The sequence below is a fragment of the Microtus oregoni genome, unplaced genomic scaffold (assembly GCF_018167655.1).
Source record: "Microtus oregoni isolate MIOR12 unplaced genomic scaffold, Mior012 000087F_ref0000451, whole genome shotgun sequence".
NCBI lineage: Eukaryota > Metazoa > Chordata > Mammalia > Rodentia > Cricetidae > Microtus > Microtus oregoni.
Genome location: NW_024544554.1, coordinates 651111 through 673309, shown reverse-complemented (window position 1 = coordinate 673309; position 22199 = coordinate 651111). Strand labels below are relative to the sequence as shown.

The 22199-nt window shown below is 40.3% G+C and overlaps 1 protein-coding gene across 4 annotated transcripts in view; it reads right to left on the bottom strand.

Annotated features, from left to right (window-relative positions):
* The window catches only part of LOC121442184 (PTB domain-containing engulfment adapter protein 1), a 229989-nt gene extending 220478 nt beyond the window's left edge, over window positions 1-9511 (bottom strand). For all 4 annotated transcript variants that reach the window (XM_041643623.1, XM_041643621.1, XM_041643624.1 and 1 more), the window contains exon 1: window positions 9346-9511. The gene's annotated coding sequence lies outside the window, so the exon portion shown is untranslated. The remainder of the gene's footprint in view (window positions 1-9345) is intronic.
* Between the last annotated feature and the right edge of the window lie 12688 nt (window positions 9512-22199).

The following is a 22199-nucleotide window of genomic DNA, read 5'->3' as shown; positions in this document are numbered from 1 at the left end:
CCAGTTCACAGTTTTAATTTCATTCCTGTAAGATGTATGTGTTACATAAATACTTATAAGTCAGCTTTAAGATGAGATGATTTTAAATTACTCAAACCAGGAGCTGGGATTGGTTTAATCTTTTATGTGTAATAAATATTATCAGTATACTAAAGATACTCCACAACCAATGAATAGTGGTATAATTTTGCAAACTGATTATAGATTATGAATTTATATTTTAAATTAATTTATTCTTTACTGATTAACTCTGAGCCTACTAGATTATTCCTCATTTTGCTTACCCCCTAATTTTTTAGTTCAAATTAAATATTATTAATAAAATGATGCATGTATTTGCTACATTGAGGTTATTGTAATATTTAATAACTGAAAACATTTTTATAGATGAATGGCACTATTATGCAAAATGTTTACAGAACACGTGTATAATAATCATTTAGAAACTGTTTGCACGAAAAACTACCAACTCCTTGTTTGGGCCCTAGAAAAAGTAACTAGAAAGGATGAAAGCCTAGCGTCTGAGTTACCTACTTACGACTGCAGCAGACACATTAAGAATTCAAGGAGCATGGAGATAGACAATGTGTTAAACGTGCAATCACAATGGATTCCAGGAACAGCAAACTCACCCAAGGCAGACCACCACCCAGCTGAGGCTGCACCCTAAAGCAGAAGAAACGACCCAAACCAACCAGACTGATCCTGTTCCTAGATGATAGCCATAGGGACCTGTTTGGACTACCTTGCAGAACCACCTTGTAGAATTTAACAGCAATTAAGACTGCACCTTGACCAGGATGCTTAATTATGCATAATTAAGTATCCCTAAGAAGGATTTAGGGGTTCCTGGACCTCGGTTATGGCTATTCTCAGTTGTCAACTTGTCTATATCTGGAATGAACTATAATCCAGAAATGTAGGGCACAGCTTTAATCCAGATTTTAAGGCAGAAAGACGCCCCTTTAGTCTGGGCCACACCTCCTGCTGGAAGCCTCTCTATGGACAGTAGAAGCAGGAAGCTTCCTTCTTCTTTGCCCTCTTGTCCCCTCCTTGTCAGCACATCCATCCCTTCACTGGCACTGGAGCCTAGTGCTTGGGGATTCCAGCATCTACAGAAGACCGGCTGAGACACACTGCCCCATGGGACGGAGCAACTGTAGCTTCTTAGACTTTCCATTCACAGCTATCCATTGGGGGATTAGTCGGCAACAGGCTGCAAGTCATTCCAGTAAATTCCATAGATAGATAGAAAGATAGATAGATAGATAGATAGATAGATAGATAGATAGATAGATAGACATTGACTAACACATCCTCTTTATTTGTTTCTGTCAGTGTGGCCATATTGATTAGGTCTCTCTCCACTCTGCCTTTCCTCAATCTTCGTCTCTCTAGTTGCCATATTGGAGCAGGTGCCTGTTGAGACAGCTGCAGCTTCTGCCTAAAATTCTGATGAGACAGGTATCTAACTTAACAACTGAGTCATTGTTTCTAGCATGATTGCTTATACAATTACGATTCCACTTACTCAAATTTTGGTTTTAAGTAATTGGAAATTATACCAACGTTAAAAATGAACTGACAATTCACATATTTAATAGGAAAGAAAGGCACACACATTTGTGGATGTATGTGTGTTCTGGGGAGAGGCAAACTATAAGACACGTGATTAAAATAGCAGTATCCAAAATTGAATAACTGAAGGTTAAATAACGTTGGTTATTAAAGTTCTTTGAAGTTATATGAATAAGCCCAGGTTTAAACAGGGTGGGAGGCCAGTGCTAAGTCCTGGGAGGATGGAAGAAGGAACACACAGAAGCAAAAGTGGTAACATGAGGTCGGTAAAGAACGTTAATAAAGTTTCAGTACTGCCCTCAGATTAGATGATGACTGGACAAGAACAGAGTCCTACATGCAGTCTCTTTTCCCCCAATAGTATTTCCAAGTTAAAGAGATTCTATAATTGCCTTTCCTCTTGGAAGACAGCTCCAGAAGAAGCCACTCCATGAAAAGGATGGACACAGGAGAGGCTGGAGAAGTCAGCTTCCCGATTCTGTCATGTTGTTCTTTGAGTCCAAGGTTGTCAGACTTTAGAGGCTGGGATATTATTTTCTGAGCCCCAACACCCCGTCCTTTGGATTTGAAGGTAGTATAGATCTATTGAGGAGTACATGAAGTTGTATTTATCGATCACCTCAAATGAATATGTTTAAATACCTTCTTATTTACACACTTTAAAAGTAAAATAACCCCTTCAATTTCAAGAAATCAAACATCGATAAATTTTGAAATAATAAAACAGATGGATCCCTCAAAATTACTAAGCCAGGCAAAAAGAAGAAAAAGACTACAGATAGGGCACTATATTATAGCATATGTACTTTAAACAGAAGTGAAAGGTCCCCATTAAAAAGAAAAATATTGCTAGTCAGACAATTGTCTTTCCCAATGCAATTAATGCTCTGACAAAGATAAATACTTTTAATTTGCATATACCCAGATTAAACATAAATGTTTAATAAAAAGAACAACCTCCTCCTCATGACTCCAATTATATGTTGCTTGGATCTAGAGAAATAGAAAGATGATAGCTATGACAGATGATCACTTTTTAAAAAATGATTCAGTTAAAATTCCTTAAATCTTACATGTAATTAAAGATTGCCATCATAAACATAAAGGCTAAGAGAAACATCTCTAAGGGCTGCTAAATCATTCTCATGGCTTCATGCTGCCAAGCCTTCTCTAGTGTTCATTTGAAATAGGGAGACTTTGTCTAAAAAACATACTGCTTCCCCTTGCTTCTACCCCCTCAACATCCTCTTCATTATCCCTCAGAAAAGTGCCAAGTCCTACAGCAAGATCTGCCTCTTACCGATATGCTCAGAACTACAAAAGAATGCGTGGTATTCAATAAATATTCCCCCGCTTCAACCACAGCAGAGTCCACTTCTCTGTCGATTCATACTTTAAACACGTATTTTTCAAAAGGAGAAAAGGTGAAGATTGCAAAGTTACAACGATGTAGCTGAAAGTCATTGTGGCAAACAAAAGCACCCACTAGATCAATAATATCCCATCTAAAACAGTTTTTTAAAACTTTTTCCACTATTCTGGGGATTTTTTTTCCAAACTGATCATAAATTTCTTAAGAATGCTTACTTAAGCAACCAAGCCTATGAAAAACCCTTATTATAAATGGAAGATCAGTTCTTCCTTTAAAATGATTGAAGATGATACTGGTCACATGACATTCCTTACTCAGCTATTAAAATTTTTCAGCTAATATTTAGAGTTCATTAGAAGAAAAACTTGTAACTCCTACAAATGCAAAATAATAGTTCTTCTTGCGATAAAGCAATTCTACTTAATAAATCCGAAGTACCCATTGACTTCTATCAGAGGTAGCAACTGAATCATTCCAAAAACGTTTACTTACTCAAATTTTGACATTTTTAATATTTTATTAAATTGTACTTCAAGAGAATGTTCTGGGTAAAGCAGTTTCTTACTAATTACACTAAGGAACTGCATATAGCACAGGAATAAATAACTTTGAAAGTAATTTTGTTATACAGTTTGTTCTTCATAATAAGTCAGACTTTCTCGGTAACTATGTGTATTGCCAGTGATGATCGGTATTTATACCAGAAGACAAAGTTACAATTACGAGAGTGCACCAGTACGTTTTTATCCATGTGTTTAATATTAAATATAAGTTCTGAAGCTTTATTTATCTTTGCAATACAGTACAGAATACTGGAAGTGGCCACAAGAGTTCAAGAGTTAGTAATCCTCTGTGAAGGGAAGCCATCTTTGTAAATTATTCTAAGCATGGAATGTTGGAGCATAAAACCAATTTCAAGATACAGGTACACCACTTCAGTGAAAACAGAAACATGGCATTTATCCTCCTACACAATATGTGAGCCAATATACTATGTTCTTATTCAAAAACTAAAAACCACGCATGGTTAGTATCACTAGAGTGGCTGAGAACATTTCCTAAGGTATAAAACAGACAGAAGCCAATAACAAATAGCAAATAACAATCTGAAAGCAGCGAGACTTCCTCTGGAAGAGAAATGTTCAGTTATTCTCTTTGAAAGTAAAGGTCTGACTCAATTTAGTATCTCTGCTGCTTGAAAGCAGAGCAATTTCTATGTTCAAAGTTTATGCCATTTTTCTTCCTCCAATTTGAATACATTTAGGCTCCCATAGGAACAAATGTAACCTTCCTGATCTATAAATGCATAAACCAGACACAGTTAAATCCACCAACACCGAGTACATTAGAGACCAGGGCTAACAGCAGCCATGTCGCTGGCTTCTGTAACTGTCTTGAACTCATTATTATGTTCAAACAAATAACTTTTTTTATCCTTTAGAGATTTTGGAAGATAGAGCGCAATATTGCAGCTCAAATGAAAAACTAATCAGTCTAAGTAAAATTTACATTAAAAAGTCATCATTTCCATTCTACCGTGGGGGGGAAAGACTCTGAAAGACAAGATTGTAACGCGAATTCTAATCGGTCTTAATAATAAAAACCCAGGTCAGATATTAGGGGGCAAAAGCTGAAAGATCAGAGGAGCAGGGAAGCCAGCCACTAGTTCTTCTGTCTATGAAAGCCTCAGAGCGAATGGGTTATCTTGTCTCTACAAGTCCTCAGACTTGAGCTCCTGTCTCCACTTTCCTGATAATCCTCTCTCTACCCAGCCTTATCCCCTTCTGTCTCCACCTCCCTAGTGCTGGTATTAAAGGCCTGTGACTCCCAAAAACTCAGATTAAAGGTGTGAGCTATCACCACCTGGCTCTGATTCTCTCTTAGCTGGCCTTGAACTCTAGAGATCCACCCGCCTCTGCTTCCTCAGTGCTTCGATTAAAGGTGTGCGCCACCACTGCCTGGTCTGTGTGGCTAACTGGTGGTTAGCTCCTCACTCTGATCTTCAGGCAAGGTTTATTTGCTAAAGAACAAGCAAAATATCACCATAGAAGACACAGACATTTTTTTATTAAAATTACCATAATCTATCCTAAGAAACTCCTTTGTTCAGCAAAAGTTTCTCTAGTGTTCTTCTGACGACTACACCAATATTACTTCATTCCATATATACTTGCTTTTGCTACATCCATTATTCGTGATAATGTGAAATCCAATAGGAAAGACTACGGATTTTACAGAGATGAGCTGTCTTTCTTTAAGTCATTTATCATTCTTATTCCGTTTGCTCTGTTCCATTGACCTATTCACCTTAAAGATTTGAGCTAAACATTCATGAATACTACATACTACAATGAAATACACTACATACTACTCAAAACAGGTATATGCTTCGCTGTCAATGTGCATCCTACCAGCTGAAAGTAAAATTAACCATTTCACAAAGTTTCATGCATCACTAACTAACAAGTGCGTGAATGATAAATATTCAAACAGACAATAAACTAACACATAAGAACCAATGAAGCCGAGCTTGGTGCTGAAATCTTAACACAGAACTAATTATGTTCATATTCAACACATAACAAATACTAGAATGAGTCAATCCCTCATTGGCTCCAAATCTCTCATAGAAAGAACCCTTACAGAAATTGTCGTGACTCTCAATCATCAGTCCCTCAAATGCTGCATCCAAGAAAAGAGAACTGGCGTGTTGGCTCACATCTGGAATTCCAAAACTCAAGAGACCGAGTGAAGTGGTAGATAGCCAACCTTAACTCCATAAATCGTGACTTAGAAGCCACTACGGGCTACAGGGTTACATACTTGCTCCGAATCGGCAAATATTATAATATGCAAATTATTGAACAGTTGAGCAAGCACAACTTTGCAAATATCTTTGTGAACATTTCCCGAAGGAAAAACATCACCTAGGCTTAAAGACAAAAACGTGTTTTTAATATAAAGAATAAAGCAAAAACAGTGAGTTTACTGGTTATTCTGTACCGTTTAACAAAATAACCCAGACTTTAACGTAACAAAATTTCACTCAGCGTCTTCAAAAGATGAAAATCAGAGAATGAAGGGGCCTGGGACATCCTATACTTCTAGGCCTGACGGACATGCAGCTCTCATATCAGTCTGCCTGATAAGTGTAGCTCGCATGCCTCATCCAAGAAGCCTCTTTTTTCAGATTATTTATTACAGGGATCCACAGTGGGTCAAAATGCTGAGAATTAATGACATGAGACATCCAATCCCAAATGAAACACATTTCCAGCATAACTCACACAGCTAAGGCTCAGGGAGAACTGTGTTAGAAAAGACAGAAAGACCGTAAGAACCAGAGAACCAGGACATCAACTCTAGATGGGGAACTGTAGACATGACAGAAAAGCTGTACCCAGGAAATCTCAGCAATGTAGTCACCTAACAAGATCGGCACAGTGACAATACCAGCTCATGTGTCAACATGGATTTGTACATTTCACAAGGTTCCAACCTTTAGATGGAAAGCTACAGTCCACCTGTGGCTGCTCAGGGCTGAAAGACAGGATCCCTGATAGGTTACTCTATCCCAAGTGGTCATCCTAAACACATCTGCATAGCAGTAACACTGAAGGGAACCAGTAGGGTGTTTTTGTGGAGTGTGTGTGTAATATATGTATATACATATACATGCAACAGTAATAATTTAAAGAGATGAATTTGAGACGATGTAAACAGAGGTACAGAAGATGTTAATGAAGCGAGGGGGTTAAAAATGATGTAAAAAAATCTCAAAAACATTAAAAATGAAAAATTTGTGATTAAACTATAGCTATGAATAAATGCAAAAAAATAATTTTAAAATGTACCAACATATTATGCGTGTACAAAAGATCTAAATGTCTCATAAACTCGGTTGACTTGAGTGAGAAAGCTCATGACCTTTAGGACTGAAAGCTCTTAACATCATTTCATTTCTTTAATGAGCTTGGAACTGTGTAAAGGAAAGTTTCTTTACTTTGCAAGTGGAAAAACTGAAGTCACAGTCAGGAAAGATACTTTACCCAGGATGATTCATAAAGTCAATCTCAGAGAGAAGGGTGATATTTACAACCTCAAACTCCCACTGCCAGAAGAAATAGCAACCACAGTTCATCTCCCAGGCTCACAATAGTAGGCCCACCTCACTGGGTAACAAAAATGAGAGACAGACGACCAAACAGAAGCGATGTCAACACAGAAAGCGTCAGAACTGCAAATAAGACACCTAGTGCCTGGCTAGCCTGCAATCAGAAAGCGGTGTGTGCGTGTGTGAAACACTGAGATGCCCCGATTTGTACTTCTTCAGGTAAGAGAAGGAGATCTGTTTATTCTGGTCACTTCTGAAACACAAGAAAGAAATACTAGATGAACTTTCCACTTTAATTCCATGACCCCACATTCCAGGCGAGTTGGAAATAATTGAATTATTTAATTTAGGTGGAAAACCAGCTGCTCGGAACCGGTCTTGAGTTCTCACTGGCCAGGAGAACAAAGACAAAAGGTCAAGGTCAAAGGACTGAACTTGTTGCTAACAACGGGCTTCTGGAGGAGACTTGGTAATAGTGCAAGCACAAGCAAAGCATCATCAGCGAGGGCACCATAGCTAGTAGAGAGAAAGAATGAAGTGTCCCACGTCCCGCCTCCACGCCTGCTTGTGATACTCAACTGCATTCTAGGCTTAGCTATTTTTTTTCCAAGAAGACTCCCAATCATCTAAATTTTTCCTTTCAAAAGAAACCCCTTATTTCAGAAGCAGTACCGCCACCAACCCATTCCAAGTATTCCCTGCAACTTTCCCAGTCTCTTTCAGGCCTGGCTACCGAGCTTAGTATAGCTTGGCTGCCCGCCAGATTCCTCTCTTCTTTCCTTGTCGGTCGTAAAAACTTGGAACACGCTCCTGGACAGCTCAAGGAGAGCATTTAATAATGCAGAGGAGCAATACCTTAGCAAGACCGTTGTTTCCAGAAAAGCTTGCAGTCAGTCACCAGCGTCTGAACTCTCCCAATAGGCGGGTTTTCTAGCAAGGCTATTTGTTTACAAGGGGGAAGGAGGGAAAGGCTGGCAGAGCAAGCAGGCCATTTGCAAATCTGAAAATTTTCCAATTCTTTTCAGGGTTTTCCCACTTCTCGCCATTCACTCTGTCTTCCAATCTGCTCTTTTACGACCTGATCGCCCATATGGACGACATAAAACCATCGGTATCCTGGCCTCTGCAAAACCTAGAATGAATAGGGGAGCTAGAACTGGCACCGTCTGGAAAGTTTTCGTTCTTAAACATTGGTGCAACATCTTTAAAAGAAGGCACAGAATAAATGTATTACACCTTCCTCACCGACATTATGTTGTCAAACTTACAGACTGATACAATAGAGGTAAATTTCTAAGTACAAACGAAGAATAGCTCCGTCTAGAAACATTAAGGCGGGAGGGGGGTATCTTGTCAGCCCACACTTGGGAGTTTCCCCAACACCAGCTATGTCTTCCTTGCTCTACCTTGGCACGCTATTTCTAGCTGCAGCGTCCAGCTTCCTGTTCAAGTCCCATTCAACATTGTAAACACATTCCAAGAAAACTAGACTGCCCAGAGCTCCCTCCTCACACAGGGAAGTCAGGCCAGCAACTCGAGGAGAGAGAGAACCAGCTGGACTGTCTTCTGAGCGAGGTCGTGAGCAAGGCCACTACCGGGAGTTGAACCCGAGCAAGCAAGCTTGCCAAGCCAGGTCCGACTAACGCAACGCCCGCAGAAGCGGGGATCTGAAACGCCCAGCCAAAGGGCAGTTGCGTGGACACCGCCCCAGACTGGGGGCCCTGACCGCGTGGGGCTTTAAAGTATCTACGGCCCGGTCACGAGCTTTTTGCCTCCCCGCCCCCGGCCCACATTTTCCCAGCGACCCAACAAAAGCGAGACCAGGCTGGACGAAGTTGGCTCTCTCGGGTCTCCTCGCTGACCCAGCGATGCCTCCGCTCGCTGGGCAGCGCCTGCTCAACGCACCCGCAGCGGGATGGTCCAGCGCCCCACCGCTCGCTCCCGGCCCCGCGCGGCATCCAGGCGAAGTTTCCCCCCCGAGGGGCCAGCGGGGGGCTGCGGCGGGAAGGCGCAGCGCGGGGGACCCAGGGCTCCCCGACCTCCCTCCAGCACTGCCCCCGCCTGCAGCAACAGGTCCCAGCCTCCTCCCCCGCCCGCCCGCCGACTCCCCGTGCCTTTGGGGTCCGGATCTGTGCAACCTGCGGGCAGCCGCAGCCCCGCGCCCTCCCCACCCTCCCCGCTGACCGCGCCCGTTTCCCGGGCTCTGTTCCCGGTCCCGCGCCACCTGGCCGGAGCTGCCCGGACCCAGACGGACGGACGGACGGACGCGTAGGCTTCCTACCCTGGCTCCGCAGAGGGATGCGGCCGCTCGGCTGGGGGCAGGCACGGGAACTCCGGGGACCTTGGCCCGCGGTCCCGCGTCCGTGGAGGACGAGGAAACTTTGTGGACGTCTACACGGCGCTGGTCCCGGGACTCACGGGCTCCGGTCCCCTCCCTCCGTCTCCTAATCTGCCGAAGCCTGAACTGGCGCTGGCGGCGGCCCGGGCTGGGTCAGGACTTCCAGTCGCTGGGGCTGGGATCGCGGGGCTCCCCCTCTCGGCCAGAAGAAAACTCCTATTGCGCACTTGGTCCGCTCTCCTAGGGACCTTGATGGGATTTTCTGCAGCACCGGGAAACTGTCTTGACTTTTAAAGGCAGACCTGGAGGGTAATAGGTGTAGAAAGAAAAAAAAACCGGTCCCCAGGAGGGATGGCCTTACCGGGTTCTTAATCCAAACGGAGCGAACACGCGGCCCCGCCCCACTCCCACAGCGCCGTTTCCTTTTGAACCTCCTTCCAAAGATGCCGTTTCTTAAGAATTTAAAACACCTCCCTGGTCTAACAAGGAGGTAAGTGCCACAGGAAGGGTATAAATATGAGTGAGGTATGCCCTATCTGAGCCTCAGTCAGGAAATACTGTCGCTGCTGAGCTGACTACACTTTTTCTTTTATAAATATTCTTTTCTCGTTTAAATTCAGCCAGGATCTTTGCTTGTTATCCCTTCCATCCCACCCCCCAGAAAGAAGCAACAGGAAAATTGCCTCAAAAACCACGTTGTGTTTATTTGCGGCCTTCCTATGCTTACTTCAGAATTCAGAACTTCTCTGTGGGGTTGGAGGGATAACACAGCAAACCATTCTTAATGAGGCCGGTACTCTGAATGGGAAAATAATAAAAACGTGTTGTCAGAGGAAAGACCCTGGCTACAGAGATAAACCCCTTTCTATGAACACGTGGAAAGTGTCAGAACATGTCCTTAACCTCTTCGTTTTCCTCTGCTCGCTTTCAAGAGGATTTTTAATCCCTCCCTTCCTCTACTCCAAACTGCGATTTTCCTGCCTTCACAGATCCAACTCCTCTGGAGCTCCTGAAGCTACAACCCATATTCTCCCTCTCAGTAAGAGGCCTCTTTCTAGCCTCCTCCTTAGTCCCTGGCTGAAACGATTTCCCGGAGATCTGAGATAGTCCTGCCTCTAAATCTGTGTTCCCTGTCTATGAGGAAACAAATTGTGACTGAAACGATATACACCATTGGACGGATGGATGGAAACGCTTGAATCGCCACAATTGTCCCTATCCAACCGCTGCACACAGTGCTCAAAATTGTTTGCTTCTGCATTTTCTCATAATAAATCTCGACGTTAGTTATTTCTTAGTTATTTTTATAGTCTAACTTACAGTATGAACTTCTTTATGAAATGGCTTGAAGACAAAAAAAAAGATTTCAAGGATGTCAGAACCTTTATTATTTATTTATTTATTTATTTTTGACTTTTCAAGACAGGGTTTCTCTGTGTAGCTTTAGAGCCTGTCCTGGAACTCACTCTGTAGACCAAGCTGGCCTGGAACTCACAGAGATCTACCTGCCTCTGCTTTCTGAGGGCTGGGATTAAAGGCGTGCGCCACCACGGCCCGGCTAAAAGTAAGTCTTTAACAGCACTAAAACAAAGAAGAACAAAACTTTAAATCAGATTTACCAGAAGGAAGACAAGGGAAAAGGTTGTGGATGCCTGGCAGGTGACAACCACTAAATAGTACCTAATTCTACCCATCAAATTACCTCAGAGTTCCAGCTGAATATCTTTCTGTTCGTCATGTTGCCTGCAGTCACTCATAAAAAAACTGAGCAGCCTTTAGATGCAGCCATTCATAGAAAACTGAGCAGCTTTCTATTAATTTTAAATTTAATGCTCCTGCTCAGGCCAGGTTTCGTGGTTTTTTTTTTTTTTTCTTTCTTTCTTTTTTTTCAGCGAATAAAAAGAGAGTTGACCAATTCCTACTGACTGGTGCTGGAGGCCATGTCACACCCCTGTAGTTTCAACACTCTGGGGCTGAAGCTAGAGGCCAATTTCTGATAATCACACTCTGACAGGATTTACCACCACCTAGACAACAAGCTTCTGGGTGTGTCTGTAAGGGCCTTTCTAGAGAAGACTACCTGAGGAGTGAGGGCCCATGCTGATTCCTCGAGCTGGGGCCCCTGTTCGGGACAAAGAGAAAGTTGAGAAAACGAGCTGAGCACCTGCTAGCTAGTCCCTTGCTTCCTGGTTAAGGACACCAGACCAGCCTACTTGCAGCGCTGCTGAGGTATGGTAGAGACGGTAGGAAGGCTGTACCAGCTGCTACCGTGATGGACTGTAGCTTCAAACTGGGAGAAAAGAAACTCTTTCTTCCTTAAGTTCCCTTTGTTAGGGTATTTGTAGCAGCAGAACATAACTAATACAATCAAGTTTGCCGCCATTAAATTGAAAATTACCTCTTATTTTTGATTAACAAGTACCATTTCACCAAAAAAAAAAACACAAAAATAGGCTGATTATTTAGCTCTATGTTCCTGCAAATGTGTTTTTTAAAAGTCGCTGATCGCTCTTTCGGAAAGGAAATAAACACCAAGATGGCATGAAAATCGCATGGTGGTTTGAAAGAAAATGGCCCCCAAAAGAAATGGCTCTCCTAGGAACTGTGACTTTGCTGGAGTAGATGTGGCCTTGGTTGGAGGAAGTGTGTCACTGTGGGTGAAGGCTGTGAGGTCTCCTTAGCTCAGTCTTTGCTCAGTGAGACACTCCGTCTACTTCCTGTGGCCTGCACATCAACAGGCAGCAATTCATTCTCTCCCTTTCTGCTTGCATGCCGCCATGCTCCCCACTATAACGGCAATGGACTAAACCTCGGAAAATGTAAGCCACCATCTCAATCAAACGTTTCTCTTTGTAGGAGTTGCCATAGTCATGTTGTCTCTGCACAGCAATAGAGACCTGAACTAAGACAAAAATCTTAGACTGGGCCTCATTTGGAAGAGGGAACAATGCGCCAAGTGCAGCAAAGGCCAAATACCCTTGTGATTCCTAGGGCATTCAAGAATGGCCATTGTTAACAGTTGCTCCACACTCCATGGCTTTCCTGAGGTCACTGAGATACTCCAGGAAATATCAACCCTGAAATGGAGTGTCCTATAATTTCTCCTCTGTCTTTTTTCTGCTTGTCAAGCATGTCACCAAAGTTATCACACACACACACACACACACACACACACACACACATCCTTTTCACTTTCTTTTATTGTATAAGGTTTTTTCCATCCATCCCCACAAAATAATAACTAGGTGTCCAATGCCACATACCACATACATGATTCACTCATAACCCAGTCATTTTAGAATCCAGCCCAATACAGATCAAATCATATGGAAGATGGAACTTGAAAAATGCTCCCTTCCCAGGTGGAAAACAGCCAGTTTCTCGCTCTGGTCAAGCCAGGAAAACCTGTGATGTTTTCTAGCTACGAATTCACCCTCAGTTCCCAGCATTTACAGGGCTTGCTTAGGAAGAGCCATTTTGCCTGAAAGTGTGATATAAGATACCATCGAGCTTCTTCATTTATCTATTACAGTATTCAGTCAGTTGAACGTTATTAATCACCTCAGGCTTTAATCATTGAAAATATCTATTTTGCCTATAATTCTCTTCCGTTGTCTCTTCTTCCATCCAAAGTTCATGTTCTTTCCAGTTTATATTTTCATCAGTTGATCTTTGGAATCAATCTCTTTTCTTATCACATTGTTCTCCTCCTACCTTTGACCCTGCCCCTACCTCTTCTTACATATTAATCTTACATATCACGTTAACACATTTCATTATCCATTTTCTTCCTTCGATCCAGGAAAAGGTTGCTTTTCCATCCTGAAAGCACCTGACTTCTGCACCCATTCTCACACCTCTGTCTCCCACCTGTGAAATCACTACTTGATAGTGTCCCAGTTTTTGTGTGGAACTACAGAGCATATAGCACTTGCAACACGGGAGGAGGAAGAAGGAGAGAGCACAGGTCTGGATGCACAGTCACCATTCTGGTCAGTTCAGGAGGATTCTAGACCGAAATAAGAGAGTATCATTTGTGAAATGCCACCACCCAGACCTCTCGCCAGGGAAGGCGTGGCTTTATGGCTAGGATTGGTGTCCTCAGACTGCATTCCTGCCACAGTGTTCGCGGGGTTAGGAAATTTGCTCTAAGCAGCGGTACGTTAGTGAGAAACTTCTGGTTTTAGAAAACATTTTGCTACCATACTTCAAATGCCAAAATACACCCACACGGAAATCGATTTGTATGTAGAATTGGTTAAACTTTCATCAATGGAGTAGAACATAAATAACAAAGTGATTTTTTGATAAATAAAAGTTTATTTGAAAATGAGAGTTTTCAGTCTCTCATTTGAATAATTAGTCCATCACTTTCGTCAGAACTCTATCTCCCAATTTATCTCCACCTGGTGAAAGGAGCTGAGAGGAAAGCAGAGCAAAGCAAGGCACCTACATGCCTCAGATTGACATCGTGCGATCTAGGAAAATTTCATCATGCTTTAAAATGCGAAGGTGACATTGGCTCCGATCACAACTAAAAAAAAACCCCGTTCTCTAGGTATCTTTTCATTTCTGTTTTAAAATAATTCTTGGGCGTCTCTGTAAGAGGCAATCTGTGTAAGGATTTTGAGAACAGAGAAGTCTTGTTGGTTCTGAATCAACAGTCTCTCTCTGGTCAACAATTTGAGAATGCAGAGATACGTGCTATCAGCCCGATGGAAACTGGCTGCCTTACAAAGGGTGTGACTGCAAACACCATTGTTCAGTTAAAAATGAAAGTTGCCTGGAGCAATTCACAACCACACAAATCCTTTACATCAACTGACTGTAAGGATGATCTCTTTGCCACGTAATAGAGAATTGCTAAAGGTCTTTATGTGAACTCTGAAGTCTGCAAACACAAGATATTTGAATATCCGCACATTACAAAGTGAAGAATAGAATATATTTTCTTACCAATTAATTAAATGTAATTATTTTTACTAGATTTTTTATTTAGTTCTATGAGTTTGGGTAAGAATTAATAAAATGTAAATAAACATGGGTTCGTAATTAAAGTCTCAAATCTCTTACAGTTTAAATTTCGTTTATTGAATTAAGTTTCAATTATTGTAAAGGTGAAATTTAGGCTAGTATTTTTTTTAAAGAAAAAAGTAAAATGAAGTTTTGAGACGGGCTCTATAATGAAGCATCTTGACCTATATTTGTGCATTTTTCAGGGGGAAAGGGAGCATGGGGGAACTTGGGATCTCCTACTATCAATTTCTCCTTTTTTATCTGTAATTGTTTTCTCATTTATAAAACAGAGTTGTCAAAGTTGAATTAATACACGTAAAAGGCCTAATCGAGTCTAGCAAATAAGTATAAAATAATTGTAAAGCAAAACAGAAAAGCAAAACAAAACAAACACCTCTTTGGGTGCAATAATGCAATTTGTCTGGAATCTAGATCATTGTGAAGAAAAGTAAAAGGAAACAGAATCTGCAGTTAAAATGAATACAACCACCGAGGGCCCAGAAAGACCCAAGTGGCTGCTCTTCCAAAGGACCTGCATTTGGTTTGCAGCAACTAAATATAGAAGTTTATAGGCATTTGAAACTCCAGCTCCAGGGGATCCAACACCTTCTTCTGGCCTCCTTAGGCACCTGCACACTTGTGGTTTACAGAGCACCAGCATATACATCTAAAATTAAATTTAAAATAAAAAAATAGTTTTTTTCTTTAAAAAAAACTAATGGATATTTTTATCAAGAGTGAAAATGTTTGCCTGAATATTCATTTTTATTCTAACCAGTCTCCAACATTTATTCAGAAATTTTACCGATTTCCTACCAATGTCCTTTTTTGATTTCAAACTGTCTCAGTTTGTCTTAATCTCTTCTAATCTGTGACAGTTCCTGGTCTTCCTTTGCCATTCATAGCATTGACGCCTTTGAAGGACAATGGTTGAATATTTTAATATTGAGTATGTTTATAGTCAAGTTCAATTTGTCTTCAGTTTTCTCATGGTCACACAGGTCTATGTGTTATGGAAGGAAATTCCATAGAACTGGAGTGTCCTTGTGGCATAAATTGTAAGGATGCATGGTAAGCTTTACTGGTGATGCTAAGATTAAAAGTAATGACAAACAGTTTTCTCCACTGTGAGGTTAATATTTTCTCTTTGGAATTAATAATTGGGAGACGTACTTTGGAAATATGTAAGTATCCTGTTACCCTTTCAACTTTCCCTCGGTGATTTTAGCATAATTGATAAATCTCTCCTCCAGGAATTATTACTCTAGCATTTAATTACTCTAGAATCTTTTTTATTTTCTTTCACAGATTTTACATTTTTTTTAATGAAATTCTTTGTAAGGAAGAAATGTTCCTTCCTTAAAATCTATACAGTTACCTCTGAAGGTGAGTTTAGCTCAGACATAGAAACACTCTATTTTAAGGAATCAGGCTTGCTTCCTGATAAGAAAAAAGGTGGAGATCAGATTTTCTGGGAAGTTCCATCATCAATCCATTTACAGTCAGGAAAATGAGAGCTTCAAATGCCAGCACTGAGCTGGGCTGAGAGACATGTTGATAAGTAAGCCTGGTCACTAGCCTTAAGGAGCTCATAGTCCCATAGAGGGACACTCACATAGTAAATAAAGTAATAAACATCACAGGTTAGACACAGGTTAGAGCCCAATCCCAGTGGCATATCTACAAACAACTGCTAGCTTGCTTGTATTTTTAAAAGATTTATTAATTTTTTATTTTATGCGTATTTTTACCCCGCATTTGTCTGAGCACCACATTCCCGAAAAGGCCAGAAGAGGGCCTCAGATCCCCTAAAACTGGAGTTACAGATGGTTGCCAACTACCATGTGGGTTTTGGGAATCCAATCCACGTCTTCCGGAAGAGCAGTCTGTGTTCTTTACTTCCTAGCCATCTCCCCAGACCCTCTTCTAGAATTCCTGAAGTTATGTTTTGCATGTTAAAGGTCAAAGTTGGAAAAACTAAGGAACTGGAGGAGAGAAGAGTGATAATCTAGCATCATTTCCCCTTGCCCTGAACATCGAAAGGCCTCAGTGTAAGATTCCAACTTCCAGAAGAGCTCAGGATCATTGGGGCTGGCGAGAGCACCTACCCAAAGCAGAAGACATGCGTAGTTCTCTCTTTGCAGCAGAAACCGACTCTCCATGAGCCTCGCCCTCCCGAGGAGCTGGATTCCCAGAGAGACTTTCTTTTAGGAGCGCATTCTAGTCGGCCTTGAGAGTACACCAGTACCACGCCCTCGCTTTCGGTTTCCCTCTAGCTTTAGGTTTCTACCACAACAGGGCAGCAGAAAGGATCTCGCTCATAATTCCATTAAGGAAATGTCAAAGAGAATTAAGCTCACAGGTTATTCAATAATAATGGTCATTACCTTTCAAAAAATTCAGTGATGGATGAAATTAAAATCATCATAATGCTGCTTATTGATATTTTATCAAAGATAAAAGGATTTTTCAATTCTGAAAAATGACACCCTGTTACACACGAGTCTTTGAGTAAAACAGCATTCGATCTTGCTGGTTTTGTGACTGCTTTACTCCAAAGAATGAGTCCAGGTTCAGAAGAATGAGTTTCCTTCTTCTAGGAATTCACACTTGTGCTACAGGAAGTCTGAACCATGCTCACATAGTGACCCTGGGCAGAGAAGTGAAGCAGAGACTCACCAAGTCACTGTGGTCCAGACTGTGACTTACCTGTAGCATGCTAAATAGTGACATGTGGGTTTCAGAGTGTTTGTTCCCAGACAACAGTCAACAGAGATAGCATCTGAAAACAGCCAAGAAGTTCACAAGACAAAACAAAACTTTGGTGACATCCATTATCAGAATAAGGGGTGAGTGTTTTATATGGAGTTGTAAGGATATGTATAAGAAAAAAATTATTGCTTTAGAGGGATAGAATATGCACCATATAGAGGAATTTTTGAAATGATAACATATCATAAGATTAATAAAATGTAAGGATTTTATAACTCTAATTGACGCAACTATCCTAATCTTTTTCACTTTCTTTGGTCTGTTGTGTTGTTTGAGACAAGTTCTCAATAGGTAGCCCAGGGTGACCTCAAATTCCTGTATAAGTACCTGGAGTGCACAGATTGTATACTAAAGAAACCATTACTGGCTTTTTATATCTTAAATATTGAATATTGCAAAGAATATTACTGAATATTCAATTCAAAATCAGACAACATAAAAAGTATATTTCTAATAAAGAATTAGCAGACAATAAAAGATATAAGAAAAGCAAACAATTACAGAACCCAAAACTAGTCAACATGCAAAGACTAACTGACCTGGGTCCAATTGGGGCATCTATAACACAGCCTCCTTGCCTAAGGCTCAAGGAATACAGACACATAAGGGGACAGGGAGACTGTACGAACCTGAAGACTGGGATTATTGCTGCATGGACAGCAGATTGCCTTCTGGAAAGGACAGGGAGATTGCTCCATGATCTCTCAACAGTGTGGTTGTGTGCTCAAAATCTGCAAAGATCACACCAGTTGATAACTCAACATGGACGACGGGAAAATTTCACAAGCCCTACCTCTGGATGAAGAGCTATATAGGTAGCTGTCGGCTGCTGGGGGAGGAAAATCAGTTCTGATTTTTCAATAAGAAGACTCAAACCCTAAGTGCTTAGCCCTAAACATATGTAAACTAGGCAAAATTAATTGGATTCAAAAGGTTGTATTGCACTCTCTGTCTGTCTCTGTCTCTCTCTCTGTATCTCTCTCTCTTATACACCTCTCTCTCTCTCTCTCTCTCACACACACACACACACACATACACCTCTCTCTCTCTCTCACACACACACACATACACCTCTCTCTCACACACACACACACACACACATACACCTCTCTCACACACACACACCTCTCTCTCTCTCTCTCTCTCTCTCTCTCTCTCTCACACACACACACACACACACACACACACACACACACACTACATACACTCCAAACTGTCTAAATTCATTTAGATTCTGTCTTAGTTAAGGTTTCCATGCTGTGAAGAGACCCCCATCTCCACAAGAAACTCTTATAAAGGATCGCGTTTAACTATGGCTGGTTAAGAGTTTCAGAGGTTTAGTCCATTATCATCACGGTAGGAAACAGCAGCGTGCATGCAGACATGGTTGTGGAGTGCTAGTTGAGAGTTCTACATCTGGATCTGCAGGCGGCAGGAAGAGAACGAGACACACTAGTCTTAGATTTGACCTCAGAGCCCACGACCAAAGACACAGTTCTTCCAACACGGCTGGACTTCCCTTTGAGCATATGGGCAATTTTCATTCAAACTACCACAGGTGCCCTTATATTTTTTGCATCTTCTATCTTTTAATGAATTTTCTTTAATTTGCTATTGAGCCATCATATGTATGACATTAAGTTGTAGTATGTGTATTTTTACTTTCAGTTCTATTTTGATTTTCAAATCTATTATTTATAATTCATGGCTCTAGTTAATTATTGTTAGTTTTTCTTTCTTTCTTCTTTGGTGTCATTCTTTTTCCACTTAATAAAATTAAACATCTGTTTCATAGAGATTCCAGTTTTTCAAAACAAGATACTTTCCCCCCTTAAAGCTAACACAACAGAATACCTCAGCAATGGAATCTCACTACCTCACCAAGATTGAGGCAGGCTTGCATTCATGAGCAATATTTCTGTAGTTTTTCTCACAGTTTGGAATTTTCATAATATACATGTCTTCTATGTTGCCAGAACATGCAAATTATTTAAAATACATGCAAACAGGCAACTCATGCAATAACAACCACGTGCATATGATTGTACAGATGAATACACACATACACAAACTCCTCTGTATATTTACAAACAAACACACGGACACATAAAGACTCACATGTAGGCACTCACAGTCCTTTGTACATGTGTGACCATGTATGTATATATACATGAATACAAGCATAGGTATGCATGGTTAAAGCATTTCTAAGTTAATTAAGATGGCAGGGATTTAAAAATCATATTGTTTGATAATTTTTTAGACTTTAAATATTAGTGATAAATTATGTAAAACAAGCAAGTCCTTTGAAATATATTTTAAAAACAGTGTGAGAAAGAAGCAAATTGGATGGCTGTAAGAAAAATCATCTTAATTTTATATATTTTTATTCATATTTCTTTTAAGTAATAAAGAAGCAATAACATCTAAAACCTTATAAAACAAATAAATCTAATTGAGTACTAGCTATGAGAAAGAATAGTTTCCAATGAATGGTTCATAATCTTCTGGAAGTTTAGATCTACATCTGTTGGGAGCAGTGAGCCCCGGATCCTGAATTTCTTGTAAACTTGTTTTCCCCTGATCTGAGAGCCTACAGCTGCTCTGAGCACGAGATCCTCAGGAATTTCTGATGGCAGGAGAGTGGTTTCTGGTGCGTTTGGCTGGGGCGTGGCTATCTCTATATAATCTGCCCCTAAACACAATAAAGAGGGCATTTTGTGGGCATTCTTGTTTCAAGGATGACCCATGTCTCTATGTGTGTTTGTGTGTTTCAATATTCAGCCCCTTGCCCAAGGTTCATGAGTACAGACGCTAAATGTATCTGAAATGTCAAACCTCATGAAGTCAAAAGAGGAAAGTAGGGGACACGAGGCCAGTAGTTCTTCATTAAAATGTCACCGGTACTCCAGTGACCACTCTTACTGGTACATAACAGGCATCATTGTCTCTCAATCCAACAAAGTTTTGAAACATTAAGTTCCTTGACTCATGACCAAAATCTCCACAAATTTTATGTGCAAAGACATTACATTTGTGCATTTGATAAATACCACCACCTGGCCATCTGGAAATAGTGTCTAGATCCAGTTACATGACAAATTGGTTTTTTTTATATGGTGTTTATGTGTTCAGAGTTTTTATATATTTAAAATAATCTTAATCCCAACAGGAGAGTAATGATGCTATATGGATTAAAGAACCCTTTCCCTCCTTCATCAACCTTCCTTCTATATGACTTGCAAGTTTTAGATGCGCCATATGGTTAGGGTGTTTTACATATTGGTAAAATTGCATGAAAAGATCCAACACAAAGGGCAATGTTATATTTATGAAAGTTATAATGATCTAGATTTCCATCTCCTCACTTTCCTGATGCAAACTCATTCATCCCCTTATCTAAGACTACATGCCATATATACACATGTTATACTTCATGCTGATGGTTAATTTGTAATAGCATGACTACTGAAAGTAGAAATTTTATTTATTTCACTTTTATATACAATACCACCTAGCACAATAAGCCTAAAACTGAAAGTAAAATAGATTCTGAATGCATAATAGTATCATAAATAAGAAATGTTAACTTAATACAGGAAGGTATTATACCTAATTATTTCAAAAGTATTCTCTCTTATAGATATAAAAATCCCAAGGAACTCTATATCTCTTTATTGTTTGAGGGGTTTCCTTCATCAGATTGTGCATAATGAAATCTGAAAGTTAGAAGCACTGTAAACTATCCCTCCAATTTTCTTTGTACACTAGACTATTAAAACAGAATGCATGTTTTCATAAATATTTCATTGCTTATGATCTTTCCCAGTTTCTCTTGGAATTTACACACAGGACTAAAAACACAGGGGAAATGTGCAGTAGGGAAAATAAACAGTACCAATGTCGTAAGTAAGCAGCCAAGTAGACCATATTCAAAGCTAAAAACTGTTCCACTGTTTAAAATCCAAATGAGAACTGTTTACAATCCACGGGAGAGGAACAGCTTGCTTGATTAATGATAGTAGTGGATAAGCCACATTATAGAACTACAAAGAAGCATAAAAATGAGATTAATAAATAAATAACAACCTTTTTTTTTTTTTAAAGCAGGGTCTGCCTATGTAGCTCTGGCTGTCCTGGAACTCACTATGTATTCCAGGATGTCCTGGAACTCATAGAGATCTGCCTTTTCTCGCCCTCCCAAGTGTTGGGATTAATAGCTTGCATCACTACCCACAGCTAAAAGTCATTCTCATTGATACACACACACACACACACACACACACACACACACACACATATATATATATATATGTTATCTGGAAACTATTTTATTAATGAAACAGGCATGATGGCTTGCCATAGAAAACTGAAAATCTCTTTTGTGGCAACCAGCATAGGCATTTAACTGCACAAAATGTAAGTTTGAGTGAAACAGCTGTTTGCTCAGTGTCTTAGTCTCTTTTCCTGATGATGTGATAAATTACCATGACAAAACAACGTAAGGGAGAAAGGGTTTCTTTAGCTCACAATTCAAAATCAGTTCATTTCTTTGGGGCAGTTAGTCAGCTTGAAGCTGTTGGGCTTAAGAGTGTTGAATGGGTCAGTTTCCTTACTCCATTTTACATAGTTGAGCATCCCATTCCCAGGGAATAGTCTCACTCACAAATTAAGATAAGTGGTTCTTATTTAATTAATGTCATCAACATAACCACCTTACGTATGTCCAGGGGCTTTTCTTCAAGACTCTCTATATTCTATCAAGTTAACAATTAGCACTAGCCTTCACAGACATGTAATAAAATATACTCTTTTAAAAGAGTTGCAGTGGTCTCTTTCTTTCATTATAACAAATATTTTAGATAATACACCAACGTAAAGTCAGAGAACATGAAACACTCAGCCCTAAATTGGATGTCTCCATTAAATCCCTCACCTTAGGGTTCATGGAAACCCCTGGAATAGGAGGTTAAAAAAATATAAGAGCCAGAGGGAATAGAGGATAATAA